This window comes from Brachycentrus maculatus, unplaced genomic scaffold (genome assembly GCF_059751285.1).
Source record: "Brachycentrus maculatus isolate JH-2025_06_01 unplaced genomic scaffold, ASM5975128v1 h1tg000188l, whole genome shotgun sequence".
In the NCBI taxonomy this organism is placed as follows: Eukaryota; Metazoa; Arthropoda; class Insecta; order Trichoptera; family Brachycentridae; genus Brachycentrus; species Brachycentrus maculatus.
This window is the reverse complement of record NW_028280939.1, coordinates 460,201-483,789: the sequence shown is the minus strand read 5'-3', so window position 1 is coordinate 483,789 and position 23,589 is coordinate 460,201. Positions and strand designations below refer to the sequence as shown.

The window sequence follows — 23,589 nt, the reverse complement described above, 5'->3', positions numbered from 1 at the left end:
TGTTCCTAGGAATTTAGGAAATCGCCAGCGGAGAAGTGACGGACAATATTGGAAGCTTTGTTGGAAGGGATTTGCGAGGCACGTTTGAAATCGGCCCATGCGACGCGCGACGCCCGGCGGGTACCGCGGCACCCAGATGGGGCATTTGCGCGATACTTAAACTGACCATTTATTTTTGTCCTAAAAACGAGTGTTTTTGCCTAGAATTTTCACTCATGAATTACATGAAATTATAGTAACTTTAAACATAAAGAGTAAATCCACTCACAAGTAGGCATAGGCTATGAAACTTTTAAAGTTGAAGCCTGAGTAGGGACATGATAAACGGTGTTGCATAAGCCGTAGCTAGATTTCAGAGTCACTTGGACGTTAGGTAATTCAAAAAAAAAAATTGTCCTAAAAACGGGACATATGCCATTTTTTACGTAATAGCATGTATATTCAAGAAAACACGTATTTTTTCATAGTTTTATGTATTAATAAAAAGAAAAGGAATGTTGATAAAGAAAATATGAGGAATAAATAATATAAACACGAAAAAATTAATTTATTATTAGATTAAAACCAATATTTTTAGCTTTTCCACTTTTTTATTTGACCAGCGACCGGGTTTCGTCGTTACCGACATCATCAGACTGGATGATGTCGGTAACTCCAGTCTGATGATGTCGGTAACGACCCGAAACCCGGTCGCTGGTCAAATAAAAAAGTGGAAAAGCTAAAAATATTGGTTTTAATCTAATAATAAATTAAAAATGCAATTCCATCACGAAGTGTCAGTGGATAATATAAATCTACGAAAAAATTATGTTGTTTTATTATTTATATAAAGAGTCGGCGGTCTTTACATAAATTAGTCAGTCTTTGCACATGACTCACCAGCCACCCGCTGTAGCCATATGCACCGAAATCAAGCTGGGATTTGTTCAGCAAAGTTATATGAAACGGCTATTCTACAAACTATCGTCGATTTTTTCCACTTTAAAAAAAAATTGTTACCGCGTTTTTTGAAAACGGGACATTTCGACGTCCTGAAACTTTACTTGGGGACAACGGGACAGGCTATCTAAAAACGGGATGGTCCCGTTGAAAACGGGACGAATGGTCACTTTAGCGATACTGGACAAAAAAAACGGTAGGTAAAGATGTTTCCATGGCGACTCTTCACATCGCTAACCGCGCTGTTATCTCAAAATCTGCAGAATATTGTTAGCTACATTCATCGAAAAAATGCGAAAAACGTATGTTGGTACCTACTCCTACTACTTCTACTACCATCACACTGTTACCCGGAGGGATAGGCATAGAGGATGGAACGCCACACTCTTCTGTCCTAACACACACTCTTCGCTTCCTTCACATTCCATCTAGTCATACACGCCTTTCGATTAAGCAGACTTTTGACACCACCAGATTTTAGGTTCTGACTGATCTGATCGTGCCAAGTCTTTTTCGGGCGTCCTCATTCTGTTTTCCCGCCCAATTCGCCACATATATTTTCTTAGTCATTCTCTCGTTATCCATTCTCTCCACATGTCCATACCGCCGTAAAGAACTCTTCCTAATCTTTTCAATTATTCCTTGTTCAGCCTTACATTCCTTTCTTACATTTTCCTTTTTTTAATTCTGTCATACAACGATTTTCCACACATTCGTCTGAGGGAGCGCATTTCAACAGCGTTCACTCTGCTTTCATCCTTCCTTTGCCAGTTCCATTCCATACAAATGACAAATTACGGTAATATGCCCTCACTGAGGTTAAAATAATAATGACAATATTTTTTCAAACCCTTATGCGCACCCGATGGTGCATAGGGCAATGTATCATATAATAAACGTACTGTTATCTTGGTCAACACATGAAGGAAAGGTGATCAGCCCTCCGCTTTTGGTACCACTCCAAGGTAATATTAAATAAACATTATAGTGAAAAATATTCTTCTTCTAACCCTAATCCGCACCCAATGATGCAGAGGGCACTGTATCATATTGACGCAGCGTTATCTTGATATGTATGTTCGTTTGTGTTACGCTGTTTGAAAATGATGCGGAATGCATCGAAACACGTGTCACAATAGATTTCAAGAAATTGTGGTATTAACTAAGTGAGACTTAGATTAGAAATGGATAGTTTTTTTTCTGATGCATTTTTTTTTGGAAATAATTTGCAAATTTTAACAAATAGTTATGATATTGATATAAAGTGTATGTAATTGCTTTTTCGGAATAACAATGCCAATATTTTTTTTTGAATTACCTAACGTTTAAGTGACACTGAAATCTAGCTATGGCTTATGCAACACCGCTTATCACGATCCTACTCAGGCTTCAACTTTTTAAATTTCATAGCCTTTGCCTACTCGTGAGTGGATTTACTCTTTATTTTTAAAGTTACTATAATTTCATGTAATTCATGAGTGAAAATTCTAGGCAAAAACACTCGCTTAACAATGCCAACAGATACCAAGGCACATATAATATATATGTAAATAAATTTTAACCCACGGCAAGATAGTGATATCTCAATAAATTATATATGATAAGGATTACTGTTCTTATCACTAGTTGACCATTTATAATTTAAGGGTATTATTTAAATTATTATCTTAAACTTTTCGTAATGTTTACGCATATGTTTAACAACGGTCGCGGTGATTGATAACATTGTCATGGTATATAGGCATGGGAGATACGCATAGCGTGTTCCTTAAAATAACATCATAACAATAGGTTTTATTGTGATATTAGAGCTTCTTAAACGTTAATACTTACCTCACTTAGATTTTCGTCCGACTCCGTAGTGTAATGGTCAGCACGCTCGGCTACCGTTCTGGAGGTCCCGGGTTCGATTCCCAGGGGGGTCAAATAAATATAAGTGATTTTTTCACTGTAATATTAATTCAATATCACCCTGGACTGGTACTTGAAACGGAGGGCTGATCACCTTTCCTTTGTGTGTAAACGATCGAGATAACACTGCGTTTATAGCAGTGCCCTATGCACCATTGAGGTGCGGATAAGGGTTTTTTTTTCACTTAGATATTAAAAGGGATAGTAAATACAATTCGTCTCATATAGTAAATGGACAATATTTTTCGTGATATTTTGAAGTTGAAATAGTAGGTCATGTATATAACAAGTAACAGTAATTTTATAAAGAAAAATTATGCATGTTTTTGTTTGTTTCATTTTTGGTTTTCTCAAAAAAGTCCCGTACTGAACTTCGTTTGCGAATACTCCTCAGGGCGCTTGTCCACCACCCAGAATTTTACCATCCGGCAGTCCGGTTTTGAAAAATGAAAGCGACTACGACAGTTTAGCGTGATCGAATTTACGCGCAACGTGTTCACGCACCGATCTAGCGCTCCGATCCGAAAGATGGACAAAAGCACAAGCCAATCCAAGCCAATCGTCGTTTTAAAACGCTAACTGACGTGCCGGACGGTGAAATTCCGTGTATATAGTGGACAAACGCCCTTAGGGCGCTTGTGCACTACACGGAATTTCACTGTCTGTTTTTTTTCAAGTAAAAGCGACTACGACAGTTTAGCGTGATCGAGTTCACGCGCACCGTGATCGTGCAACGATCGAGCGCACCGATCCGGAGAAAGACGGACAAAAGCACAAGCCAATCATCCGTTTTTTCATGCTAACCGGACCGCCAGACAGTAAAATTCCGTGTAGTGCACAAGCTCTCTTAAAGTGGTCAAGTCGAAAAAAGGAATAATCGGGGTGCTCGTGAGGAAAAGTGTAGATGAAGGAAAAACTAAGCATATCTTCGAATACAGGTATACCTACCCAGTGACGGCGTGGTCAGTTGGTGAATTGTCTAAAATCCGTATTCAATGAAGGACACTTATTTAGCTTCATATAAAATCATATGACTGCATCATATAAATACAGTGTTATCTTGATCTTTAACACAGGAAGGGAAGGTGATCAGCCCTCCGCCTTAGGTACCAGTCCAGGGTAATATTAAGAGTTCCAACCCTTACGTATGGAAGCGAAGCATTGGAGTTGGCAAAAGAAGGATGAAAGCAGACTGAATGCAGTCGAAGTGCGATCTCTCAGAAGAATGTCTCTCTCGAACCGGGAACCTCCGCCGTAGCCGAGCGTGCTGGCCATTACATTACGGAGGACATTTATTTAGCCTACCCATTCAAAATCCGAAATGTGTCACGGTTCCGTCAAGTATCGAAATCGCCGACTCTCCAAGATCCTTCGGCCGCCCCCTTCGTGTTTCCCCTCCCCGCCCGCCCCTCTCCCCCTCGCCGACGGTCTCGGATTTCTCCCCAACGTGTCCAGATGAATCTCTCCGCACCCCGCGCCCCGCGCCCGCACCACCCCCGCGACCCCTACCGTAAGCCTATAGAGCCGAAGCACCGACCATCGTGAACCGAAGACTATATCAGTATATGGTACTCCCGTACTAAGCGCTGAGGGGGTATGTCCATATATTCTAATCAATGCTGAATAATGACTTTAGCCTTGTATGGACTTTGCTGTTGCGGGACCGATGACGTGGAATGCTCTTCCACCAGTAGTTCCATAGTGAGAGTTCCATAGTGATCTAGACCACTACTACTTCCATCCGATTCGATCCGCTTAACCTGCATGGACCAAATTATCTCCAACATGCGTTGTAGCGGATACGCCGAGTTGAATAGACGAGCGGAGGATAGAGTCGGGTGGACTTACCATGAAAAAAGCAAACCAATCATCACGCAGATTGTAATCCACGAAGAAGAAATTGATTTATTATTATTATCAATGGATCATTGAACAATTTTTCGCATTATGAAAAAATACGAGTATCAAACCCTTACCCGCACCCCAATGGTGCATAGGGCACTACATTATATAAACACAGTGTTATCTTGATCGTTGTTAACACATGAAGGAAAGATGATCAGTCCTCCGCTTCAGGTACCAGTCCATGGTAATATTGAATAAATATTTGAGTGAAAAAAATCACCTATATTTATTTGATCCCCCCCTGGGAATCGAACCCGGGACCTCCAGAACGGTAGCATTACACTACGGAGGCGGACTCCGTAGTGTAATATAATCATTAATTAAATGTTCTTCAACAGTCTTAAAAGCAGAAATCATTCGAACATTGTAAACCTCTGATGTTCGCGATATTATGACTGTTTCCTTTTTTAATAAATCTAAACCATTATAAAAAAATGTTATGAAAACGCTTTTTTTGCTTTCAAAATTAAAGTGCAATATATAATTAAAAACACCTTAATTATATATTGCATATGAAATTTATGTTATAAATATATTCTTTTTTGAATATTTTACACGAGTTTAGAATTAAGCCTCACATATAATATCGCTCACTCCTTTCAACAACATCATATTTAAAAAATTGTCAATTTTCAGTTGTGCATGTTTTCGGAATGCCCAGAAAATGTACTGTATCCCAGCAATAGCAGCATATTTTTAACTTAATTTTTACCACATTTTGAGTGTGTTCAAATACTTGATACCGAGTGTTCACAAATCTGGATTATCTCCAATTACAGAAGTTATTTTTCATATTATTTTTTGACATCTCATCAAGGATGAAGAAGAATATGGAAGTCTGGGGATTTACGTAAATGCACAGACTTCCATATTCTTTTATGTATTAATTTTAAATCAAACACAGATTTTTTGAGTCTACTAAGTTGTATTTTTTTAACAAAAGCACATAAAAATTTATATTGTGACAATTTGACAATACAACTTCGTAGCCTGAAAAAATCAGTGTTTGATTTAAAATTAATACATAAATTAAAATGGAGTTCTATAAACTAAACGCCAATAAATTTCATATTCTTCTTCATCTTTGATGAGATGTTTAAAAATAATATTAATATTTACCCGCTACAGGGCAGAAAGTGTTGTTTTTGCATTTTTAAGAAAAGGTATTGTTTAATTCCTTTTTTGAATAAACTAAATATTTTTCAAATGGAGAAAAAAATCAGGTTTTATCAAAAAAGATCTGTTGCGCAGTAAAAAGTTCAATAAGTGGCTTGATATTTTTTAAATAAATTTTGTTATATTTTTAAAATTTAAAAACGATCTCCTGAAAAATCAAGTTTTTTGATATATGACGTTGTTGAAAGGAGTGAGCGATATATTTGGAATGTTTTGTCAATATGTAGAAAGCAAATTTATGAAGGAATCAACATTTGAAAGACTGTGTATTATTTTATTCAAAAGATATTTATGATTATAATTTTGTCTTGTTTTGTTTACCTCTGTAGCATGGTAAAATGTCACATGTTTGATTCCTACCAGATCACCATAAAAATGTATTTGTTTCACTTTAGCATCGTTTGTATCAAATTGAATCGTTTGAAACTCCAATCAATCCTAAAACATCAGTTACCCCTTTATGTTTTAGTACGGTACTGTGGTCCTCTGACCTATGCCTATAGAATTGGACCACAATCATTAGGCATGGTACCGTGAAGGAGGCGTATGTACACTATGCATAATATATCTGTAAGGTTATACGTACATTAATATGTAGGTAGAGATATAGGAACAGAGACATCTGTGTTACTGGCATCGATGTTGGAGACGTTTCGTCCGTTTCAATTGTCTGTGTTAACTTGACCGTAGACGCCTAAATCCCTACCGTGATTTTAAACCATTATAAGTCGAAATATGTCATTTCGTGATTAATGGATTCAGGGATAATTGAAAGGTTTAAGAAAACTCTTTAAAGTGGAAAGGACATTTGGAGCAAATGGATAACGAGTGAGTGTCTAAGAAAGTATGTTTGGCTAATGTGAAAGGGAGAACAGAACGAGTATGGTCAACCCGCCGATTATTTCGACTTCTGGCCCGACGTTATGTATAAATTATTCAAATTTATTATTATTTTCCCTCACATTTGGTAATTTTTCAGCATTAATCGCACAGAAGTATGCAGAAGAGGGCAAGGTGAATAATTTTTGTTGGTAATTGCAATAATGATTTTTTTATTCAATCACAGTGAACCACCCTTGAGGTAGTATTTAACATGGGGCATTTTTAAATCCAATTTTATTGTAATAATTATTATTCTCACACTAGCAGAAGGGGGCATTTTAAATAAAATAAAAAAATGAAATAGAAAATATATTTATAACTTTTGCCACTACTACATCTACCTTTTCCTCTCTCACGTCCCTCTTCCAGGTATTTTTATTAAATTACATATCGCTCACTCCTTTCTACAACGTCATATGTCAACAAAACTTGATTTTCAGGAGATCGTTTTTAAAATTTGAAAATATAATACAATGTATTCAAAATAAATATCAAGCCACTTATTGAACTTTTTACTGTGCATCAGATCTTTTTAGGTGAAACCTGAATGTTTTTTCTGCGTTTAAAAATATTTATATTTTGTATATTTTAAAAAAATAATTAAACACTACCTTTTCTTCAAAATGCAAAAACAACACTTTCTGCCCTGTAGAGGGTAAATATTATGTTAAAAATATGCCGCTTTTGCTGGAATATAGTACATTTTCTGGGCATTCCGAAAACTTGCACAACTGAAAAATTTAGATTTTTGATATATGACGTTGTTGAAAGGAGTGAGCGATATGTGAAATTTTGTAAATGGAATGTTACAAATACCTGTTTTTTGTTACTCATCAATGTAAATGTATTCATGTAACTGTTCTGAAAATTTTCCAAATAAGTAAAATGAAATAATTACTATCACTACTACTACTACTACTACTACCATTACGCCATTTACCCGCAGGGGTAGGCAGTGAGGATGGAATGCCACACTCTTCCGTCAAAAATTTAAAAAAAAAAAATTATATAACGATTATTTATTCAATCACAGTACTCGTAAAGCACCCTTGAGGTAGTATTTTCCGAAAATGGCGTTATATAAATTATCATGATTATTAGTTGCGAGTTCGCAATTAGGAAATTCTTTGATTGTAGCGTGTTAGTGTGCCTAGTGCCTAGTAACGGTAGGTTGCTACGTACTCAGCACTCGGTACTCCAGCATCATCAGGCCACGTCTTGCGTGCCGTGGCGGGGTGGCTGGGTCGCGGGAGGGGGCGGCGAGGCTCGGCCCCCTCCCCAGGGTCCGGCGCCCCCGCCCCCACCCCCGCCCCCTACATCCGCCCCCTGCCGCCGTCACCCGCGGCACGCAACCCCTATCTATTCTCTCTAGCCTTGTGACTGTGCTTAAATTCTAGATCTCTGCTTACCTAACCTACCTACCTACCTACCTAACTAAGCCATATATGTATATACCTTCATAGTAGCTTTGATGGTACATATCGCTCACTCCTTTCAAGAACGTCATAAATCAAAAAACGTGATATTCCAGGAGAACGTTTTTAGAGTTTATAAATATAACACAATGCATTAAAAATAAATATCAAGCCACTTATGTAACTTTTTACTGTGCAACAAATCTTTTTAGGTACAATCTGAAGGTTTTTTCTGCATTTGAAAAATATTTAGTATATTTTAAAAAATAATTAAACAATACCTTTTCTTCAAAATACAAAAACAACACTTTCTGCCCTGTAGCGGGTAAATATTAAGTTAAAAATATGCCTCTTTTGCTGGGATATAGTACATTTTCTGGGCATTCCGAAAACATGCACAACTGAAAAATGACGATTTTTTATTTATGACGTTCTTGAAAGGAGTGAGCGATATGACATATACTTATACACATGTGGAGGTCCTCACCAAAACGTTACTAATAAATCACAATGGGAATCTTTTTAAAAGTGGACTCTTTAGTTATTTATTATGGGTATCGTAGAACGGGGCTACTTGAACTTTGAAGTGTTACTTGAGCCCAGTACAAAAAAAAAGAAATATGTATTTGGTCTACAATAATGAACGTAAAATGTCACCTGTCAGGGAAACAATGAATCATGTCGATACGTTCATTATTGCAGACCACATACAGATCTAAATATATTTTTTTGTACTGGGCTCAAGTAACACATCAAAGTTCAAGCAGCCCCGTTCTACGGTAGGTACCTATTTATTTATTTGGTTATTTATAAAAGTGGTATTACACAAAGTGAACGATGAATGATATATATATATATATATATATATATATATATATATATATATATATATATATATATATATATATATATATAATATATATATATATATATATAACTATATATATATATGTATATATATATATATATATATAAATATATATATATATATATATATATATATATATATATATATATATATATATATATATATATATATATATATATATATATATATATATATATATATATATATATATATATATATATATATATATATATATATATATATATATATATATATATATATATATATATATATATATATATATATATATATATATATATATATATATATATATATATATAATACGTGCATTGTAGGTATTTTCTACTACGCTAAAAGCGATGTTAATGTCGATAATTTAATTATCAGAGACGTTTGAGACTGTTTAATCTCTGGAATTTCAGTCAAGAAGTGTAAGGAGTTGAACATGAAGTCTCCGGGATCCTTCCTTGTTCCGGTCAAGCCTCCTTGATCCCCTGCGAAGGATATTAAGGCAGATCTGGAGATGGTGAATTGAGATGAATTTGGGGGGATGGGGTGTTTGGTTTCCCTCAGCCCTCCCGCTGGTATGTGGCCGTGTACCATGTGCTGTACAGAGTGTGCTGTGCAAGTACATAGCTAGCCTTGTAGCTAGCTTCAAAGGTGTCCACTACCTACTCGCGAATACCAACTACGACTTGGCTTTGTTCGCTGGAAACAGCGAACACCAAACTTTAATCTATAATAATATTTTATATGTCTAATGTTTCTTTTTGTCCGCCTCCGTAGTGTAGTGTCCAATAAATATGAGTGATTTTTACTGTAATATTTATTACATATTACCCTGGACACTGGATACCTTGAGGAGGAAGGCTGATTACCTTACCTTCGTGTATTTAACGATCAAGATAACACTGCGTTTATATGATGCAGTGCCCTATGCAACATTGGGGTGGGGATAAGTGTTTGAAATTCTTTCTTAACTCATTCGATTCATATGTCCGAACCATCTCAACACACCTTCCTTAATTTCATGGATAATGCTTATCTCAGCCATACATTTTTTCCTTATATCACCATTCGAACATTTATCATACATCGTTTTTAGTGGTCAGATCAGGAGTCGGAATAATCGGCGAGTATGTATGAGGAGATTCATGAATGAAGGGGAAAAGGCGACGTGGCGTAGTCGGGAAGACGCTGGACTACGAAACTGGCATTGCGAGTTCGATTTTCGCCAATTAGAAATTGAATTCAAGAAATATATACATATTTTCTATTGGTCAGGGTGTTTTTAATATATTTTTTATATTTATTTATTTAATTATTTAAACATCATGAACAGAAAAGAAATAAATACATTGGCGGGCTTATTGCAAAAAAGCAATATCTTTAACCAATCAAAAATAGACTAGTGATATTGGTCATAACGTTTGATAACGTATAGCTATTTGCGTATTAATTTTAAATCAAACACTTTTGAGTCTACTAAGTTGTATTTTATTAACAAAAACACATAAAAAAATAATATTGTGACAGTTGTTTCGGCTAGTTACGGCATTATCAAACGAATGTCGTTTGATATAATTGTCACAATATTAATTTTTATGTGTTTTTGTTAATAAAATACAACTTAGTAGACTCAAAATATCTGTGTTTGATTTAAAATTAATACATAAATTAAAATGGAGTTCTACAAATTAAACGCCAAATCAATAAATAGCTATTTGTAATCAGAAGGTAGATAGTACATGAACATTTAAAAAAAAAAAACATAAATTTACCTTCCATTCTATGTACTTTCAGACAAGCCTATAAAAAGAGGTTTTGCGGGTTATCCTTGTTAAAAAAAGACTAAGATTGTTTGCAAACACAGATTGGTGTGGCGTTCTATTCTCTCTCTGCCTACTCTTGCGGAGAAGCGGCACGATGGATAGTCAGATATTTAGTTAGTTAAGTTTAATTTTATGTTGCAAAATCGTAAAGAAAATCTTTTAATTAATTTCAACTAGGTAAATTTTAAAAATAAATGCCGCTCGTGTCTGTAAAAAATAATACAATTTACTTGAAAAATATGTCCATAAAACTACTTCATTATGAAAATAAATTCTTCTAGGCACTACGTTCGGAAAACATATTTCGCTTTAAAAATGCACTGCTTTTAATTTTTGGTTAATGTATCCAAAATACAAACAAGATTATTGGATCGAATTCCTTTTTTATTTAAAGTTTCGTCTTATCAAGACATTTAAAAAAAACTTGTTTTTTTTTTTAAATTTATAATGTCTTGATAAGACGAAACGCGTCACATTAATTATCATTGTAAACATTTAAATAAAAGTGGAGTCGATCCAACAACTTGTTTTTATATAACTGAAATCAGTTATGGCAAATAAAAACCTATCAGCGGAAGCTAAACTGGCCGTGCACAACGGAGTCCTGGTTCCAACTCTAATGTATGGAAGTGAAACATGGAGTTGGCAAAAGAAGGATGAAAGTAAACTGAATGCAGTCGAAATGCGATCTCTCAGAAGGATGTGCGACAAAACGATGTATGATGGATGTGCGAATAGTGAAATAAGGAAGGAATGCAAAGCTGAGATAAGCATTATCGATAAAATTAAGAAAGGTGTGTTGAGATGGTTTGGACATGTAGAACGAATGAGTGAGGAAAGAACGGTAAAACAAATTTACGAGGCGAATGTAAGTGGAAAAAAGAGCAGAGGAAGACCGAGTAAAACATGGCACGATCAGGTATGCCAAATACTTGAAAGTGGTCAGGTTAGGAGTCGTAACAATCGGCGGGTATGTATGAGGAGATGCATGAACGTGGAAGAGGCGAAGAATGTTTGCAAAGACAGAGTGTTGTGGCGTTTGTGGCTATTCTCTCTGCCTACCCCTGCGGTGAAGCGGCGTGATGGTTAGTTAGTTAGTTTTTTACATTACCCAAAAATAAAATAAAAAAGGAATTTTGCCAACTGGCTGCAGTAACAATAAATATGTGCTGTTTTTAACGATAATGAATTTTGGCATCATTCATGAAGGGTAGGTAGGTAGGTAGGTATTAATGACGAGTTGATTGCTATCCGCGGATTCCGCCCTAGGCTTCCCACCCCAGACTTCTCTCCCCCCCGCCTATACTATACCCCTTCATATTAGCGTGGCGGTAATTTGCCGTAATGAAGTCTGCGGATCGGGCGCCAGATGGCTCTCCCTGTCCGACCTCCGTATATTAATGGAGCGGCTTGCTACTTACTTCTGCTGCTTGCTGCGTTCCTGATACCTACATACACCTCCTGTGTACACATTCGTAGCCATGTCCTCTTAGTCTCACCCTACCCAATCTTGGGAGCAGGTACTTACTTACGTAAGAAAGCACCTCAACGTCCTCCGTTACGGTAAATGCCACCTACCTATGCGCTCCTGGTAAAATACTTTTTAAGAGAAAACGAATTCCTCCAGGGTTCATGCTTTATTTTTATTTTCTATGCTTGGCTACAACAGTTTAGAGACTAGAAAGAATATCGCTAACTCATTTCACGAACGTCATAAATAAAAAATCGTCAATTTTCAGTTGTACATGTTTTCGGAATGCCCAGAAAATGTACTATATCCAAGCAAAAGAGGCATATTTTTAACTTAATATTTACCCGCTTCAGGGCAGAAAGTGTTGTTTTTGCATTTTTAATAAATGGTTTACTTTAATTATTTTTTAATGGACTTAATATTTTTAAAATGGAGAAAAAAACCTTCAGGTTTAACCAAAAAAGAACTGTTGCATATTAAAAAGTTCAATAAGTGGCTTGATTTTTGTTTTTAATACATTTTATTATATTCTTAAACTTTAAAAACGATCTCCTGAAAAATCGAGATTTTTTATTTATGACGTTGTTGAAAGGAGTGAGCGATATGTATTTGATAACTTATTTTCTCCGAAATCAAATTTAAATCCTGACAATTAAAAATACATATTGTTCGTGTCTCTGTTCGTATTTCAATCGGAAATGCGTCGCTACCACTAAAGGTGAGATCTCACACAGTCTCTGGATCACCTATGAATGTTTTATATGGTAAATTTACTCGCAGGTCGCGACATGGGGTTGGTGACGTACTATAATATTGATGATTTCGATGGAAAAGGTAGGTACAGCCAGATTACAGAATTCACGTGTCGTCGATCATCTTCTTCGTCTAATTTACAACTATGCGACAAATAAATTAATAGCTCTCAAAACTTTCGTCTTTAAAATAATACGTAAGGTTCTATATACAAGATAATTAGGGAAAATTTATCACTTTTTTCATTAATTGATTCGGCCACTTTGTGGTAAAATCTATCCATTTTTAATTAAAGTTCACCGTGATGCGGTTTTTGAAAATGACGCGGAATGCATCGAAACACGTGTCACAGTAGATTTTAAGAAATAGTGGTATTACCACGCTTAATAAATATTCGCCAAATTTCAACTTATGACAGTCAACCATATGCTTAAACTCACCTTACATATGCATTTTTAAATGAATTGAAGCAGTGATTTACTTTTGATTTTTTTTTATTTATTTTTTTTTATTATTATTAGAGAATATGTATTTATTAAGATGTTTTACTCATTTTCAAATCAATATAACTTTGTCAACGAGCAACGAATTCGAAAACTAACACTCTCCTTATCATTCATCGTTCACTTTGTGTAATAAATACCACTTTAATAAATGAAAGTGGTATTACACAAAGTGAACGACTGTTTTTTAATTGTATACTTTAGGTACGTACTTGGAATACTTCCATCAGTCTTGAAAAAAACAAGATTCTACTATTGAAATCAAATTATTTATTTTTAGACTTGGCGTTTAATTTGTAGAACTCCATTTTAATTTATGTAGTTTAATTTATTTAATTGTCACAAAATTGATTTTCATGTGTTTTTTTTCTAACAATAAACTAAAAAAATAGTGTTTAATTTAACATTTAATACAAAATTAAATTGATTGAAATATATTAAATCGTTTTACAACATTTTGAGTGTGTCCAAATACTTGTTCACAAAATCTGGATTATCTCCAATTACAGAAGTTATTTTCATATTATTTTTTGACATCTTATCAAAAATGTAGAAGAATATGGTAATATTCTTCTACATTTTTGTACATAATATTTATGTCATAAAAATAAAAATGGTATTTTCTGGCGTTTCTCATGTGTGTGATTGTAATCCAGGATTTGGACCTCACATACTAATATAAGAGTTTCTGCTTAGTAAAAAGCTTCTTTACATCTCACCAATAGATGTCTCTAGTGAAGTTCTAATGATTTAAGAACAAGGTTTCTAAATTGGTTCATACATATAGAACTTCCAAGAATTTGAGTAGTGTGGTTGTCAATAATGGGTAGAATTGGTGAATGTCACACGTGTTTAAAATGATCACTTAAACCAGTCTATGACGTTCGTCAGCCCTGTAAATGCCCAGACTTCCATATTCTTCTTCATCTTTGATGAGATGTCAAAAAAGAATATTTTAATTTAACATTTAATACAGAAATTAAATAAGTTGAGATTTATTTTATCGTTTCTCATTGTTTGTAGTTTGAAGTATTTAGCTAAGCATGGCTTTTATTCTCAGATGGATTTGAAAATAATCTACTGAAATTGATTTCGAATACGGTAAATTTTTGTCTCGACGACATTTAATTTGAAAGTGCGTCGTTAGCCCGAAGTTTCTTCTGCGACATATCGCAACCCGGAGGTACTTCAATCAAGTAAATGTCTCTCTCCGAGGGTCGGTCCTCCCGCACGGGTTAGGAAAACCAATTCTGGAGATAGTGCGCTGATTGACGCGGGATCATTTACTTCTTGGGCGGGGGGCGGGGGTGGGGCTCCGCGCTCCGCCGCGTCTCTCGGACACGTCCGGCCGGGGGGAGGGCCGGGGAGGCACTGAGGAGGGACGGAGGGCGAGGTAGGGTGGCCGCTTGACCGGTCGCGGGGGCGACAGCGGCGCCGCGTGTGTGCAAGGGAGAGATAAGACATTGATTGCGTCGGGCGCGCGGCTCGCTACCCGCGGCCGGACGGACCAGATAAGGGCGGGCAATTAAAGCGACCGGGAAGGATCCCCCCAACCCGCCGCCGCAGCCCGCCCCACCGCGCCTTATTTGCTTAGGCCCGCATTATGTCCGTCCGTCCGTCTTGGCGCTTTGTGCCGCGGGATCGATAGTGGGCCATCGATAGCCACCCCTCGCCCCCCGCCAACCTTCTCCCCTTCTCCCCTTCTCCCCCAACCCGAGGTGAGGGCGGGCCATCTACATACTATATAGCCCAGGAGTCGAGGGTCGCGAGGAGCGCTAAAGGATTAGGTACCCTCGGAGCTCGCCAAGTTTCGGCCGAATATTGCCTTTGTGTATATACCCTGACCGAGGTACGAGCGGCAACTAGGAACACACTCCTACGTAACTTCACTACGGTACCTACCTACTTTATATACCTACCCCACTAACACACCTATCCACAGTCAGCTATACGCCTATTTAAAACGTGCAAACTCACTAAACTTACTTAAAATTTCTTCATATTTCAAATTCTAGCTACACTGATACATCTTCTTACAAACACTCTATCTCATATTTACAACATTTTGAGTATGCCCAAATACTTGCTAACTAATCTAGATTATCTCCAATTAGGAGTTATTTTTTCCTCATCCCACCACAGGTGGCTATTGTAAACTCGCGCATACTGTGTTGCGAATTTGATCAATACAGCTAGAAGTTTCAAGAATTTGAGTAGTGTGGCTGTCAATCATGGGTAGAATTGGTGAATGTCACTTATGTAAAGTGATCACTTAAACCAGCCTATGGCAGTCGTAGGCCTCGTAAATGCCCAGACTTCCATATTATTCTTCGTCTTTGTTGAGATGTCAAATAAAGTACTCTATTTCATAATTCATACCGTACACTGTAAACCAAAAACGTCAGCACTGCTAGGATTTAAGCTCAAACCTATATTATCATGTAAGAGTTCAAAGGACGATGGCCGAACTGCTTGAAATATACGTAGGTACGATAAAAAGGGTCACTAAGATAATAAGGACCCTTGAAGGGAGCGGATATAGAGAGAATGGTTAAAGAAATTATATTCGACATGTACGAATAGATGATCGGTATTAGTGCGAGGGTGAACATATCATATCGCTCACTTCTTTCAACAGCGTCATATATCAAAACTCGCCAATTTTCAGTTGTGCATGTTTTCGGAATGCCCAGAAAATGTACATCCTAGCAAAAGCGGCATATTTTTAACTTAATATTTACCCGCTACAGGGCAGAAAGTGTTGTTTTTGCATTTTGAAGAAAAGGTATTGTTTAATTTTTTTTAAATATTTTTTTTAAATTCATTTAATTATGTTCTCTATCCGCCTCCGTAGTGTAATGGTCAGCACGCTCGGCTACCGTTCTGGAGGTCCCGGGTTCGATTCCCAAAGGGGGTAAAATAAATATTAGTGATTATTTCACTGTCATATTTATTCAATATTACCCTGGACTGGTACATGAAGCGGAGGGCTGATCACCTTTCCTTCATGTGTAACCGATCAAGATAACGTGTAACGATCATGTGTAAGTGATCATGTGTAACGATCATGTGTAACGATCAAGGTGCCTTATGCACCATTGGGGTGCGGATAAAGGTTTAAAAAAAATTATATTCTTAAACTTTAAAAACGATCTCCTGAAAAAAGTTTTTTTTTTATGTATGACGTTGTTGAAAGGAGTGATATGGTATATACTGTGAAAACATGCGTACCCGAGACTTTCTGTTGGACCACAATTTCTGATACCAACTATTTGAGAAAATATACTAAAAATACGCCATCTGTACATTTCAATATGAGGCAAAAATGACGTAGGAATGACTATTTCCAGAACATTTATGTACACAAAAGAAAGAGGAACATTTATACACATAAAGGGAGAGAATCGTTGTGTCAAAAGTTCCTATTTTATTTGTCAAAAGTTCCTATTTTTAATATCACACAGGTTTCCCAACTTGTGATGAATTTTTTTTTACATGAAAGAAGATGAAAGTCTGAGCTTCCCAGGCTTTGTATCCTAGCATTTGGCTGGCTTACTTGATCACTTTATACACTAGTGTAACGTTCACCCTTTTGCCCGTTATTAAACATCCATTTTGCATAAATTTTTGGAACTTGTACAGAGTGCGGCATATTTAATGTCGGTTTGTAAACGTTTTTTTTAACAACTGATTTCTAAACATGCGGGAAGTCTTTTTAATTTGGTTCTTTAGAAGTTATTTGTTAACTAGTTTTAGAACACAACATCAATCAAATGAACGCCTTTATTGCCCATAGGAAAACGTGCCTTTTTGCTGCGTTTACCATAAGTTTTTCGAGCATCTCTTTTCATATAGCTTGATCCATTTGAATATAGACTTTCATCTTCTTTCTCATAAAAAAACGATAGATTTTTAAATAATGTTTTTGAAAAAGCTACATTTTTTTTACAATTTAATACAATTTCTATACATTTCTACTTAATACCATCTTATAATTTTATTTGAGCTGAGTTTCTTAAAAAAAGAGACTGAGTTCTTGTCCTTGGAGAGGGAACAGATGTTTCATTTCAAGTTGAGAAACCTACAATATTGACATATCATCTAAAGGGTGAATAATCCAGTGTCTGATAGATTAAATAATAATAAAGTGTTCCTTTTTCATTTGGCCAAGAATTCATTCATGTTTTTAATTAAAAAAAATGAAAGAGTAAACATCCACGTCCATTTTAATAGAGATTTTTTATACATTGATTGGTTTCTACCCACATTAGCGTATATTTTATACCTTTAACAAGAATTATTCGGTCAAACGAATAACGTATGTTTTTTATCTTCTGGTATCTGTCTTTTGCGATGTACTGTACCCCGACAAAAATACATGTCGTAAGCTTTAAAAAATATTTTAAATTAGCAGTGGAAACCGTTTTATACAAAAAATTAAACGATAACGTGTAGGCAATGATCGTGTAATGAAAATAGACATAATAAAACGTTATTATAGCGAAAATGTACCAAAGGGAATCAATTGTATTGAAAATAAGTAAATGATAATAACGCCAATGCCTCTGATATATAAATGTTTAAAAGATTTGAAATAGAACTTTTAAACAAAGGATTTCCATTACACCTTGAAGATTTTTTTATTATTTTATAACCTTTAATTTCCATTATTTTATTAATCGAAATCGCACATTTATTCAATTAATTACCATAATCGGTTAGCAAGAATCATTCCATCACTACTGAAAAGTTTACTGGTACTAAAATGAATGTATACCTTGAGGATTTAAAATACCTTCAATTTACATATTATTAATAGATTTAGCGTTTACTTTATAAAACACCGTTTTAATTATATATTGAACGTTAAAATTAAACACCAATTTTTTGAGTCGACTAAATTGTATTATATTGTTAAAAAACACATTAAAATAAATTTTGTGACAATTGTTTTTCGTTGGACTCTCTTGCTCTATACTTTGAAATTCTTTTAAAAATGCTATAACTAGGCGCAAAAATTGACACAAATTTTATTTTTGTGTATTTTTTTACAATAAAAAACAATTGTTGGATAATTTATTTAAAATTAAACACGGTTGTCGGATTGAATTCTACGATTATTTACAAATACATATATGATAATATGTGACGCGTTTCGTCTCATTTAGACATTATCAAACACATCAAAAACATCGTGTTCATCGTGAAAATAAACGTAGAATTCAATCCCATAACCGTGTTTAATTTTGGATATATTTCCCAACAATTCAAAATGGAATTCTACCAACTGTCTGCAGTTACAATAAATAAAATAAAATACGATTTAGTAGACTCAAAAAATCAGTGTTTGATTTTAACATTTAATATATAAATTAAATTAACATAATTTAATTAATCATAATCGCATATTTATTCAATCAATTACCACAATCAGATAGAATCAAGTCATTCATTCCATCACTACAGAAAAGTTTTCCGGTACTAAAATGAATGTAGGTTAACAAGTCTCAGAAACTTGCAAAAGCTCGGGTGGGAGGAGTAAAAGTATATCAAGTTCTTTTAAAAGTTATGAATGAAAGCGAGAGGTATTTCCCGACGTAAACAGGGCTGGGCGGGGGCAGGGGAGGGGCGTCGTGGTGGGGGTGGGGAGATTTTTACGTTTCCATTCTATAGTAAATATACTACCGACCCTGTAATAGGGGAGGATGAATTTAATGTTTTACGGTGTATTTATTCAGGAGTCTGCAATCCTTAGGGCGGGTTTTTGAAAGCTCTTTTGATTTTATTCCAATAAGGAAAAACTATTTTAAAACTAGTGTATATGTAATATATTATGTCCGGCTCCGTAGAGTACTGCCTCTGGATTGAATTCCCAGGAGAGGGAGTCAAAATTTTTTGACAAAAATATAATTATATGTGTATGTATGTGTACGTATATGTATGTATGTACATTTATAAATGTATTCTTATTTTTCATCTTCTTACCTAGAAAAAAAAATCCTTTAACCACCCTCATTCATTCCTCTCCTTTCCTTCTCCTTCTTGCAAAGTCTATTTTTGTATACCATACCCTTTTTTATCTCTAAATATTTTTAATAGTTATTATAACATAAATGTGGAATTGTTTAATTGGCTTTATTTTTATTAATGTAACTATGTTTGTTAATGTAATGTAATGTTTATTTTTAAATTATTTAATTTTTATATTTTATATTTTTTAACATTTCATCAAAGATGAAGAAGAATATTTATTTTCGTTAGTGTAACTATTGTTTATTATATGCTTTTTTAAATGTAAAGCTGTACAATACCCGAATAAATGAAAATAATAAAAAAAAAAAAACAAAATGATCAACGTAAAACCATGCTTCGCTCATTTGAACGCTATGTTTCAAAGGGGTATCATCGCCAAAAAAAAACGGTTTGAGAACCTTTGATGTAGAGCATTGATTATCCATTTCATTGTCAATTATTCCTTTAAATGTAAATTACAATGATTAAAGACAACACTTGTTTTTTACTACTTGAGTTTTATTATTGACTAGATGTTTCAGAAGTTAAACATCTATCATTCAGGACTGTTTTCCTTTGTTTTCAAACTCCGCCCCTTGACTAACCCTTTCCCTTTACTTTCCCCTCTCCTTATTTATAGAACAATTTTATATTTTATATTTTAGTTATTATACAGACCTGAATGATGGAAGTTTAACTTCTGAAACTACAAGTCAATAATAAAACTCAAGTGGTAAAAAACAAGTGTTTTCTTTAATCATTGTAACATGTCTTACCACAAAGTTAATGCCGAAACAATAAATAAAATAAATGTAAATTATTGATTACTAAGTATTCATAGCACAATCGATTATTTTATTAATAATTTAGACAAATATTATTGACAAACCGTGCCCTGTGCTCGTGAATAGGTAGTAAAGTATTCAGACGGATTTAGTTTTGTTTGTTTTCATAATATGCCATACATTCGTAGGTCAGGGTCAAAAGTCAGGATAATGCATTAAACCTAGCGTTATATTATACCATATTACACTTCTCCCAGCACTCTGGGCTCTATAGTAGGTTATTTTAACTGGGCCATTTGAAAGGAATTCCCAATAATCGTCTCATAACTGATTCCAACAGGTTGGTTATTTTTTACAGTTACATAATTGATCCGAATTCGTGTATTGATTAACTGAATCTATAAAATACAGGTTATTGGGTGATTTTTATTTGGTGGAAAATACTTCTTACGTGAATTCTATAAATCGTCCTGTTTAAAATAGAATCGTTATTTTTCTTCTTTATCTTTTATTTTGTCCGCCTCCGTAGTGTAGTGGTCAGCATGTTCGGCTACCGTTCTGGAGGTCCCGGGTTCGATTCCCAGGGGGGTTTAATAAATATAAGTGATTTTTTCACTCTAATATTTATTCAATATTACACTGGACTGGTTGGTACCTGAAGTGGAGGGCTGATCACCTTTCCTTCATGTGTAATCGATCGAGTTAACACTGCGTTTATATGAAGCAGTGCCCTATGCACCATTGGGGTGCGGTAAGGGATTTATTATTTTTATTATTTTTCTTCTTTATCTTTTAATTTAGATAGAATAGAGGTTGTATGAAGAAAAAATAAATAACCTTTTTCACCTATTTTTTTATTATCATAAATTCTAATTTTTTCTTCATCGTATTAAAAAAATATTCACTAACTAACTAACCAACCATCACCTCGCTTTCCCGCAGGGGTAGACAGAGAGAATAAAATGCCACACCACTCTCTTCGTAAACATCCTTCGCCTCTTCCATATTCATGCATCACCTCACACATACTTGCTGATTGTTTCAACTCCTGCCCTGACCGCTATCAAGTGTTTGACATACTTGATCATACTTGTTTTTCTCGGTCTTCCTCTGCTCCTTTTTCCAACCACAATCGCCTCATAAATTTGTTTTACCTTTCTTTCCTTTCTCATTCGTTCCACATGTCCAAATTATCTCAAAATGTTTGTGTATATACGTGAAATATTGATAAAAATGATTTCCTTATTTTAATACGTTGATCTCACGCATACAGTGTATACCACTGTACGGAGACTAATTTTTCTCTTTTTATCGAATATTTTAATCGCGCGTGTGTCCAAATACTTGTTCACAAAATCTGGATTATCTCCAATTACAGGAGTTATTTTCATATTATTTTTTGACATCTCATCAAAGATGAAGAAGAATATGGAAGTCTGGGCATTCATCTCACCAATAGATGTCTCTAGTGAAGTTCTAGTGATTCAAGAATAGTGTTTCAAAATTGGTTCATATATATAGAACTTTTTATTATTTTAGCTTATAATTTGACCGTAACTGTTTGGTTCATATGTATAGAGCTTCCAAGAATTTCAGTAGTGTGGTTGTCAATAATGGGTAGAATTGGTGAATGTTACACGTGTGTTAAGTGATCACTTAAACCAGCCTATGACGATCGTCAGCCCCGTAAATGCCCAGACTTCCATATTCTTCTTCATCTTTGATGAGACGTCAAAAAATAATATGACTTAATATTTCATTCCTTAGCGATGTAATTAGATTTTTATTATTCAGTACAATACGACATATTAGATCTCTTCATATATTCAATTAAAATTAGTTAACTTCGCGGTTATAATGTATACCACTCGACTACGGAGGCTATCCACAATAGAGTAATAATTATTATTGTAGTCGGGTAGCTTCCTTCCCATAGCGCAGTAGGTAGGTACCCTGGGCCACCCTAATTTATTTTAGTGGCATTTTCGCGAGGGATTTTTTTATTGCCTCCCCGTGTCAACCCTCCCTAATGTGCAGCAGTTTGCTTTTATGGCAACACACTTTGCCGACCCTGCATTCCAATAAAATCATCTCCATAATTGATTTATACGTTACGTCAATGCCCATTTTCGATACAAATAATATTTACGCATTTTCGCATTTTCCGACGTAATGCAGAAAATGCCTTTAACTAATGATGCTTTTTCATTTAGATTTTTTTTCAAAATTACAAGTATATAATAATAATAATAAAACCCTTATCCGCACCCCAATGTTGCATAGGGCACTGTGTCATATAAACGCAGTGTTATCTTGATCGTTTACACATGAAGGAAAGGTGATCAGCCCTCCGCTTCAGGTACCAGTCCATGGTAATATTGAATAAATATTAGAGTGAAAAAATCACTTATATTTATTTTACCCCCCTTGGGAATCGAACCCGGGACCTCCAGAACGGTAGCCGAGCGTGCTGACCATTACACTACGGAGGCGGATTAGTATATATCTGAAAATCATTGTTTTATTTATTTATCTTTATTTCGATTGAAGTGTGCAAGCCCGTCAAGACCGAGACCAGTTAATTTATTTAAATTTAAATTAAGTGACCACTTTACACACGTGTAACATTCACCGATTCTACCCATGATTTACAACCACACTACACAAATTCTTGAAAATTCTAGATGTATTGATCAAACTCGAAACACAGTACGCAGAGTTCACTGGACACATCTATGGTGGGATAAGAAAACCTTTTAATAAGCAGAGAATCTTTCATTATATGTGAGGTTCGAATCCTGGATTATATTCACATACTGGAGAAACGCTAGGAAAAAAAAATCATTTAAAATTTTTTTACGCTTAAATGTAATTTGACCAATTAATTTATTTACAACATTTTGAGTTTGTTCAAATACTTGTAATCAGTACGGCTGTCCAAACTCAAAACACAGTAAGGGACATTTTTTTGTAGTAGGTTTTTTTGCATTTTTGGACTAAGTAGATTCTACTTAATCCAAAAATGCAAAAAAAACGTACTACAAAAAAATGTCCCTTTCTGTGTTTTAAGTTTGGACAGCCGAGTAGTCGCAGTGTCACGAGGGTTGTCAATAATACCCCTGTTTACTCTACGTTGT

General features: G+C 35.0%; 1 protein-coding gene across 1 annotated transcript in view; it reads left to right on the top strand.

Moving 5' to 3' along the window:
* lobo (coiled-coil domain-containing protein lost boys) overlaps nt 1–23,589 on the top strand; it is a 149,936-nt gene that overhangs the window by 46,159 nt on the left and 80,188 nt on the right. The gene's annotated exons all lie outside the window — the stretch shown is intronic.